At 39.1% G+C, this 9893-nt stretch overlaps 1 protein-coding gene across 1 annotated transcript in view; it reads left to right on the top strand.

The window, feature by feature from the left end:
- The first annotated feature begins 217 nt into the window (after positions 1-217).
- L3MBTL3 (L3MBTL histone methyl-lysine binding protein 3) overlaps positions 218-9893 on the top strand; it is a 106436-nt gene continuing 96760 nt past the window's right edge. The window contains exons 1-2 of the mRNA XM_070461600.1: positions 218-514; positions 2120-2193. The gene's annotated coding sequence lies outside the window, so the exon portion shown is untranslated. The remainder of the gene's footprint in view (positions 515-2119; positions 2194-9893) is intronic.

Genomic DNA, 9893 nt, shown 5'->3' with positions numbered 1-9893 from the left:
GTGCTATTCCGGAATAATGGGTTTTGCACACTAGCGTCCTGGGCCCGGCCGGCCGTCCTCGCGCCGCGGCGGCCCGGCGGGGGGAAGTAGAGGCCGGCGGGGGTGGAGATCGGGGAAGCGCAGGAGCCGAGGCATCCGCCGCGCGCCCCGCGAGCTGGTGGCGGGGGCGGGGGGGGGGGGAGAGGGAGGAAAACTTGGGAGCCCTGGAGGCGGGGGAGGGGGGCACGGTGGCACGGGCCGAGGGAGGGCGCAACTTTCGTGCTAGTGGTAAAACTTTAATTACCTTGAAAGAAAAAGGCCCTCCGGTCTCCCCCACCCTCTCTGGGCGAAGCCCGGCCCCAGCGCGACCGTGAGAGAAAGTTTAAAAGCGGGCACTTTGCTCCCCGCCTTCCCCGCGGAGGGGTAGGGGTATCTGTTTGTCCGTCTGCGCTCGGAGAGACGTGGGGGTAACAAGCCGCCCTCCGGGGTCGCGAAGATCGCGGCTCTCACCCCACCCTTCCACGGGGAGACGAAGGTAAACGTCGCTTCAGTTTCCCTCCTGCCTCCTCCCCCCGCCCCCCCGCTTCCTTTTCCTCCCCCTCCCCGCCGATTTTTTGAGGGGACCCAAAAAACGGAGTCTCTTTCCTTATGCAACTTCCTCGGGCGCTGCGAGCACGGCCCTTCCCCCCCTCCCTGCATCCCTCGGCCGGCTCCTTGACCACCTCGGGTCTACCGCCAGAAAAAAAATGCGTTAGAGATCATTCACAGTGCACCGAAGCAAAAATAGATTTTTGATTGTTCTAAGTTTAAGTTAAGGGAAACTGAGCTGAGAAATAAGAAGGGGGGGTGGGGGGGAGAGCGGCTGGAGCGAGTGCGTCGAATTTTAATTTTCCTAGAATGTTGTTTGTGATAGCTTTATTGCTGTGGGGAGCCCGAGAGTCTCCGTAGTGGCTAGCTCGGTCGCGTGGATTTTTGCGCAAGTTTTTAGAAAAACACTGACTCGAGTAGAGCATTTCTCCGGAAAGTTTCAAGTGCAGCAAAATAGCGAACGTGCAAAACTGGCCAAGGGGAGACCTCTAGTGGTTAGACGCGTCTTTAAGTTCGGAAGGCCGAGAGCAAACTTTGGCCTTTACTTTTTAGCTACGTAGTCCGTTCAGACGTGGAAGTGATTAGACGACCTGAGCCGGGGGCCAGATGTTGTAGAGAGGATGCTGATCAGAAATAGAAAGTTTAGTAAATCGGAGAGCAAATGAAATCTAAGGACCCAGCCTTCCAATTGGGGTACTTCTATGGGAAAGTAGAACCTTCCAATCTTCAAGACTTCTATGGGAAAAACACTTTGCTTTTATTCTGAGATTTGAGATCGGTCACTGTCTGGATTAGAGGCAGTTGTTGGATTTTTTTTTTTTTTTTAATATTTGTCATTGTCTATACATTTGATCAACCTTTAATCAGTATTAACAGTGGATAATACATTTGAATGTTAATAAAAATACGAAGTGCAATACATGTTTAAAACTTTGAAAAAATGAAAAACAGTTGTATTTGAAAAGGCTCATATAAAATGATTTTATATGAGCTAATTATTTTACTCTCTAGTAAATATAATTTAAGGCCTTATTTCATTTCTTAAACACATAGTCATATATAGTTTTAAAATAAATGACCCCATTTAGCTCTAAGAGTGTAATTTTGTTTCACTGGTTAAGACATTTCTGAATACTTTGTATAATTTTGGATTTAAACACTTAAATATATGGACAAAACTTGCTTACATAGTATCTATTCTTCTACCGGTGTGTGTTTTGTATGGTAAATTTAAATGAGAAGCAGTGAGAGAAATTAAAATTGTATCAAATGATCCTGGTAACTTTCATTTGCTTGTCATACAATGGAAGAGACTTTAAGAGGGGAATTTAGGGTAGGGCAATGATATAAATGTAAAATCAATTTCACCTTATCCAAAGCTAGTTTATTTTTTGTGTGTGTGGTGTGTGTTGTAGCATATTAAGTGGTAGTGTACAAAATTATGCAATGTCAGTAATTCAGAATTTGAACTTGTTATTTATGAGTTTCAGGGCTTCTTTTTTTTAATGACAATACTTTGATTTTATTTCTCTTCTCTTTAAATTGATGCTAGACCTCCAGGAGAAGTCTTGAGGGTGAACCACAGTCTTAAAGACCATCAGATAATTATTTCTTCACTGCTACTAGGTAAGAGTTGTGTGTTGAAACAAATTGCTTGATACACTTGCAGATATTAAAAGCTGCATTTGGGGGTAAGGAAGGACAGTGTGAAACAGGATTGGCAGAAAAACACCATTTTGAAAAGGATGCTTTGAATTCATGAAAGTCTTGACGCTGAATGTGACTGAAGCTCCAGTTAAAGCATTATGAAAAATTAAGAGATTGTTCTGGATAATCTTTGGACTGGCTTTTTACTGGATTCTTAATTCACACTTCAGTTGTACCTGTTCTTTACTGAAAGTAAATAGTTTTATTCTTTGGAATTGAGAAAGTGGGAAATCTAGAACAAAGCAATTGTGAATTAATATAGCTGTTGTATAAGTACACTGTGATGTGGAAAATTCTGGAACTTGGTAAAATTTTGTAGGTGATGTTTCCAATAAGATATTTGGGCACACTTAAGTAACTTCTATGGCTCAAATCCTACGGTGGGCTGACATGTGCCAAATATCATGTCATAGTGTTATAGTGAATTTCCAGTGTGTTAGCATAAACTTGTCAACTTTTAAGTGTATCACCACAAACAATACAGCTGCTGCCCAATAAAGACCTCTTTGGTAATTCTGGAGGGTGCTGATTAGTCTCCAATAATCCAGGGCCTACTCTCAGAACGAAGGTCATTCTCAGGCAGAAGGGAACCCTGTCTGAGCAGAACATGAAAGTACATCTGTGCGACTATAGTGCTTTTCTGCTATTGATGATGATGATGTTTAGTCGATAAATCATGTCTGACTCTCTTGCGACCCCAAGGACTGTCGCCCACCAGGCTCCTCTGTCCCTGGGATTTCCCAGGCAAGAATATTGGAGTGGGTTGCCATTTCCTTCTCCAGGGGATATTCCCAAGCCAGGGATGGAACCCGAGTCACCTGCATTGGCAGGCAAATCCTTTACCACTGAGCCGCTAGGGAAGGAAGCCTCTTCTACTTTTTAGAACTATTTTTTTTTTTTAATCGTTTCCTTTCTTTTTCTGCTTCATTTCATTTTCCTTCTCTGTCTCAGGTATTAAAGGAGTTGCTAATTCTTGTTTGGCAAAACAGAACAAAAATTAGCAGGACTAATAGTCCTTTTTAAAAAAAATTTTGAATTTTATATGGGTGTGTAGTCAATTAACAATGTGAATAGTTTCAGTTTCACAGTAAGCGACTCAGCCATACATACACATGTATCCATCCTCTCCCAGTGTCCCCTCCCATCTAGGCTGCCACATAATATCGAGCAGAGTTCCCTGTGCTATATAGTAGGTCCCTGTTGGTTATCCATTTTAAATATAGGAGTGTGTACATGTCCATCCCAAACTCCTTAACTATCGTTTCCCACCACTCTTCCCGGCTGATAACAAGTTTGTATAAGTTTGTTCTGTTAATTCTATGAGGACTAACAGTTCTTATTGAGCCACGTTATAACCATGGTAGATGTGGTCTAGATGTCAAAACTGAATAAATACCACTGAAAAATGATTGTCAGAAAGGAATTTATTGTCATTTTCTGCTCGTGGATCACCTTGAGAAGTATAAATAGCAAAATAAATAGATGTCCATGTAGGTGATGCAGCAGAAACCAGGGGCAAGAACAGCTGACAAGAAGATCACGCAGATGGAAGTAGAGTTCAGACAGAGTGAGTGTGTTTCCTAGGATGGTTAGTTTCATGTTTAGATATGCTGAGTGGAAGACTGATTATTTTTCTTCATTTGGGGAATCATTGTGATTGTAAGTAGTGTTAGAATAGGAATCAGAGGACAGTTTAGCCACTAAATATACCACTTTGTGTAAATCACTTTAACTCTTTTAGCTTAGATTTCCCCTTCTGGAACATGGGAGCCACAATGCTTGCCTTGGTCTCTTTGTTGAAGGGATCAAATAAGATTTTGAGAACTATGAAGAATTATTCAAATGTTTGGTAGTCATATTATCATTTTACCTTAGCCAGGTTTTGTGGAAAGGGCAGAAGAGAAGGTAGGTTTTTAAAAGCTGAACAGAGTGATTTAATTCTTGGCTAAAATAATTGGTTTAGTTTTTGGTGTACATATTATATGGACTTGCCACAATGCTTTCAGGGGATATTTCATTTCTTTAGGAAAATAGTAGTTTCTCTTTTATGGCTTTCTTGAGGGAAGAGACCATGTTTTAAAATGGTGCTGAATACAAATTGTGTTTTGTTTATCTCAGGGTAGTCATTTAATAGGTAGGAGATGGTGAAATAAATACTTAAATATAAAATAATTCCAAATTGTGGAAATGGTAGGGTGGTGAAAGTAGAGGGGTTGGTGTGAGGGGAATTTATGTACCGTAATTAATACTTTAGTTGCAGGAGTCTGTTGGGAAATGAAGATAACAGAATAGGTAACTGGAGTAGTAAGAATTTAAACTATAGGGACCAGAAACTGGGTCCTGCAAATGACTGAATTTCGGGGGTGCTCCCTGTAGGGCTTTTTGCTCCCTACATTTTCTAGAACTCTTGGCTACTTTATTCTAATCCTAATCAACTACGTATTATCTAGATAGAAAAAAGAAAATCACAAGTCCTTGCTTTCAGTTTGATAATACTGAATTTGCCAAACTCTGACAAGTTTTAGCCTATCTCTTTTATCTTGGAAATTATCCAATCACTATTCTAAGAACCTAGAAACCCAGTAGTGGAGTAAAGAAGAAATATAGGTCCTGTTTAATTAGTCCCTACGTAATTGAAGGTTGGTTCTTGAATAATTCCATTGTTTTGTTTTGTTTGATAGTTTATTTCTAAGAAATATATATATCAACCAAGGCTATTTATAATAGATACAGTTAGGACAGGAAATTTACAGAAGAAATTTTTGGGTTGGCCAAAAAGTTCTTTCAGATTTTTCCATAGGATGGTACAGAAAAGCCCGAATGAACTTTTTGGCCAACCCAATATTTTAGGCAGCGTGGACAAGGGTACCCTTGGTGTCCCAAAGTTGGGTAACCTGAATAATTCCTCTAGTGATATTTCTATTAGTTAACTGATTTCTATTGAACTCTTACAGTGCTGAACACTGAAAGACTAGGTCTTTGCTCTTGAGGAGTCCCCTACACCCTTGCCCTGGGAGTTTGGTTTCTGAAGTCAAACTGAAAAGCCTTTAAGTCCTTTTTTGGGAGACAGGGTGGTTTGCAGGAAAGAATAAGGACTTTTGAGAGGCACTTGTGTAAAGCTGACTGACTCTGGATGCACCTCCAGTTTCTTCCTGAGAAGTGGCCTTACAGTTAATGACTTGGGTAGTGATTGAAAGAATTACATGTGTATTAGATCGAGTTGGCCAAAAAGTTCATTTGGGTTTTTCTGTACCATCTTATGGGTAAATTTGAATGAACTTTTTGGCCAACCCAATAATAAAGCTTTTTTATTATTATTTACTATTCTTTCTGCAAGTCAGTGTTTTATGTCAATCCATAGATATTTATCTATTATAACTCTGTTACAATATCTTTGTAACTCTGTTAGAAGGTGCTTTACTTAATTAATGCATGGGATAGGATGAAATAAATGACTCTGTTGGGACTATGAAGAAAGCAACACTCTTTGGCCTGAGTGTGTTTATAGTCTGTTGAGGAGATAACCCATACACATACAATGATAATTACCAGAACAGAGCTGTGGTTCGGTGCCAGTAGTGAAAGGTAGAGGTAAGTGCAGGGGTCATCTAACAGAAACTTACTGAGTGCATTCTGTATGCCCAGGTACTGTTTTAACAGTAATACTTTCAGTAACCTTGAGTGTTTGGTATTATTAATTCTCTTTTAGAGGAAACTGGTGCTCAGAGATACTTAGTAACTTGTGTAAGTTCGTATCATGCAGTTTGGAAGGGCTGGGACAAGGGAAAATGACTCTGGCTTTCGTTTTGTTATGTCTTTAACTTTCTAATTTTTCAAAATAGTAATTCTTACAATATTTCCAAGAAAACACATTTCCAGATTTTGAGGAATATATTTGCTTTTATACATTGGTTCACTAAGATGAGCAATAGCACACAGCTTTAAGGAAAAAATGATGGGAAGAAAACACTATTTCTTCACTGTTCTCTTTCTTCCTCCCTTTTTAAAAGTTGGGAAAAGATTAGTTGTACTGAAAAGAACACCTTGATCTAGTTCATGGCCTTGAAATGGTCATTAGCTGTTAACAAAACATTACTGAGATTAGGCTTGGTGTTACTGGGTTTATTTATAAAAAGGTTTCATCTGTTCTTTGTAGGAAGAGACCTGATAAGGCAGTAGGGTTTGTTATCAATTAATTTAAATTAACTGATAAATTAAGTTTAAATCAATTAATCATCAATCAAAAGAATGGGGCCTAAATTTACCATTTTGTGAATTCAAAACATGATGGAATTTATTGATTATAAAAAAGGAAAATTAAAATGAGGGATAGAGATAATAATGGTGAGAAGCTGGAGACAGGGAAGAATGTAGAGTGTGAGAATCAAAGTTTAAAAAAAGATACCAGGGAATGTGACTAAGAATATATTCACCAAAATGTGATAATTACTGATATTATGTTCTAACCAGAAGAGTAGGCCCATTTACAAAATAAAGTGAAGAGTCTTTGATTCATTAGGTGGTTCTGGTTTATAGTGGGAGTCATATGACATTTCTGTTATCTGAGTCATGGTCCATCAAGCAGAGCTTTAGTCTTAACTTCAAAGGATGCTCTTGCAGGCGTTGGTTGTAGGGTGATGGACTGTTTCTCCTTTGTTGAAGCTCTAGCATCCAACAAAATTTTTTAAGCATCTGCTGTATGTTGGAGCCTTTCAAGATTGGACCATGGCTTTATGTTACGTGTGCTTTTATAGTTAAACTAGTTCAGTTACTGGAACACTTTGAGTAGGATGGTTGAGGCACCAAAATCAGTTGATTACTTTCCCCCCATCTGTTAAACGGATTGAACACTGAACTGTGAATTGAAGTCCCTGGTCTGGTTGTTAAATGATCTAAATAATTTCACCCCATTGCTTCGTGGTCTTATTTGGAAGATTTGAGGCCTAGCTGTTCAATCTGTTGATAAGGAGTTTAGCTGCAAAGGGTTATCAAGATAAGCCTGTAGACAGAAATAAAATCTGAACAAATCTAATTTATTATGGGCAAAAGAAATCAAGTGTAAATCTTTTAATTTTAGCTCTGTGTTCTATAAAAATATGAAGCAGAATAAGAAAAAAGAATGTACTACTTTTAGCATTTAAAAATTATGAAGTGAAGTAAGAAAAAAGAACAAGATACTACTTTTAGTTTTCTTTTAAAATTTAAACTCGTGCATATTTTGCATAAGCATGGAAATATCTCTGTGAGACAGGTTCTTGCTCTTTTTATGCCCTTGAATCCCTCTAACGGGTGTAAAATTTCTATTATTACCCTACTAGTGTAGTGTATAGATGACATTATAGCCCTTTTCAGGATATTTCTGCCTCAAATTGAGTATCTCATAGTCTGTACATTGAACATGAACTTCAAATAAAAGCATTTGAAGAGAGTGTGTTGAATATGCCACAAGACTGTTAATGTCAGTTTGTGATTTCATTTTCTATATACATTTTTTTTTTCTTGAAAGGCATTTTTCATTTTCTGTTCCTCCTTCAGAGGAAGTAAGTAGGTTAAGGCCACAGACTCTCAAACAATTCATCCTCCTTACAGTAACAAACGGAAGGGCAGGAAGTTGAGATTCTGTAAAGGTTGCCTTTGGTGACTACCCCTTTGCATGTAATCGTCATAGCAGAAAAGGTAGGAAATCAGATAAGCCATCGATATGTTATAAATAGAGTCATTTTCATTAAAACATGACTAGTGGTAGATACAGGGGCGGGAGTTGTTTCTTGAAAAAATATCAACAAGAAGGAATCGTCCTAATCGATTTCGTATATAAAGGAAACCTAGGTTAGCTGCCACTCAGGCATCTACTATATGAACATAGATAGGGATAGAAAACCGAGATTCTCAAGAATTTGTTCTTGATGCTATTGAGATTTCAGTTTTCACATGAAGTCATCTATGGTTCTACCTGCCTAAAAAAATCTATGAACTTGCGCCCTCAGGGCAGAATTCACATCTCTCCACAACAGATCTCAATTCCAGTATGTGTGCGGTTCAGACTTCTTATCAGTCAGGGTTACTGGAATATCAAAGCTCGTATCTGTCATGCTTGATTTGAAAGGAAAATTTTTCTTTGTAGCAAAATATTTGTTGAGAGATGCTTCAAGGGTGAGTTTAGATTTTTCTCTTATCCTTATTGAATAAGCCTGTTTAAGAGGCTTGAATTTAACTTCTTTTGATGTTTTCTTCACTGACACTTAAATAAGGAGGGTTTCTTGGAGCTAGAGAGTTATCCTCTTGCCAAAGAGGTAAATAAATACTTAGCAGCCTCCTTGTTCGAATTTTCACTGGAGAACATGAGATAGATGGACAAGTGAAGATCTGTTTCTGATTTTCCCTCTCCCCAGTCCTTGCCCACAGCTAGTCTGTTAGGTTTTTCCCTTCTCTTTTGTTCATTCATGTGATAAATTTTTATTGATGCCTACTGTGGATATTCACATGAGGGTAATGAAATGAAAATCAAAGTCTTTTTCCTCCAAAACCTCCTGTAAGAAAGGATCATGATATGATGTGTCACAAGTACTATTATTGGGGTACAGAGTCTCCCTTCCACCCCTGTTCTCCTGGCATCTTACATACCCATGTTCCAGTACTTGTACAGAGAAAGACTCACTGTAATAGTTATTTGAACCCCTTTGGAGAGGATCCATAGCTTTCATCTCTCCTTTCTCTATAGGCCTCTTACTGTGATCTCTCAACGGTGCTTTCTTTTTGCCTCTGTGTTAGCTCTCTTGAAAGCACGTCCTGGAACCAGAGTTGATACGCGAGGATGCTTTTATGCCTTCTCAGCAAAAACGTCACAGTAAGGTTGCCAATGGCTTAGTCTTAGGTCATTGTTCAGAGATTCTGTCCTTCATACTTTTCTCATTGTTAGAATGTTCTTTTCTTTATAAGAGCTTGGAAAAACAAATACTTACTGACTTCTCATCAGTTTCCTAAATTCATTTTGAAATTTTACTTGTTTGTGAAATCCCAGAGTCCTACCATTGTTCTTAACTCCCACTTTTCTCCACCTTCACCTCTGGACTCTGGAGGAATCTATAGGACTTCGTGGTGCAAAGGTATTAGCTTTTGTACAGTTATCATTCCAGAGGAATGATAAACCCATGCTTGAAGGGAATGTGGACACTGGAGGGTCACTTGTTTCTTTTCTTCAAAGTAACTGTAGCAGTTGTGGACTGAGTGTCCGCAAAGTACAAAGCACGTTAACATACATAATTTTAAAAAGTTTAAATCCCTATGAAATAGATATTCCTATTCATTTTTTAGATGAAGGAGCTAATGCTCAAGAGAGGTTGTGTACCGTGCCCAAGATTATTCAGCTGGTAAGTCGTGAATTCAGCCCGGGCGCTCTGGCTGTCGTGCTCTTCATCTTTACGTTAGATTGCCTTCTTTATTGACTGAAATACAATGTGTTAGGCACTGTGGTATAGTCTGAGGGTCCCTGTTTTGGGAGGTGAAAGTCTGTTTATTGGCTTGGTGATCTTATCTGTAAAATGAGGCCAACAATTCTTGGCCCGCTTAAAAGGTGGCTGTCAGGGTCAAATAGGCTAGTATTGGTAAGATCCTTTAAA

This window comes from Odocoileus virginianus, chromosome 34, assembly GCF_023699985.2.
Source record: "Odocoileus virginianus isolate 20LAN1187 ecotype Illinois chromosome 34, Ovbor_1.2, whole genome shotgun sequence".
In the NCBI taxonomy this organism is placed as follows: domain Eukaryota; kingdom Metazoa; phylum Chordata; class Mammalia; order Artiodactyla; family Cervidae; genus Odocoileus; species Odocoileus virginianus.
This window is presented reverse-complemented; position numbering and strand designations above follow the sequence as displayed.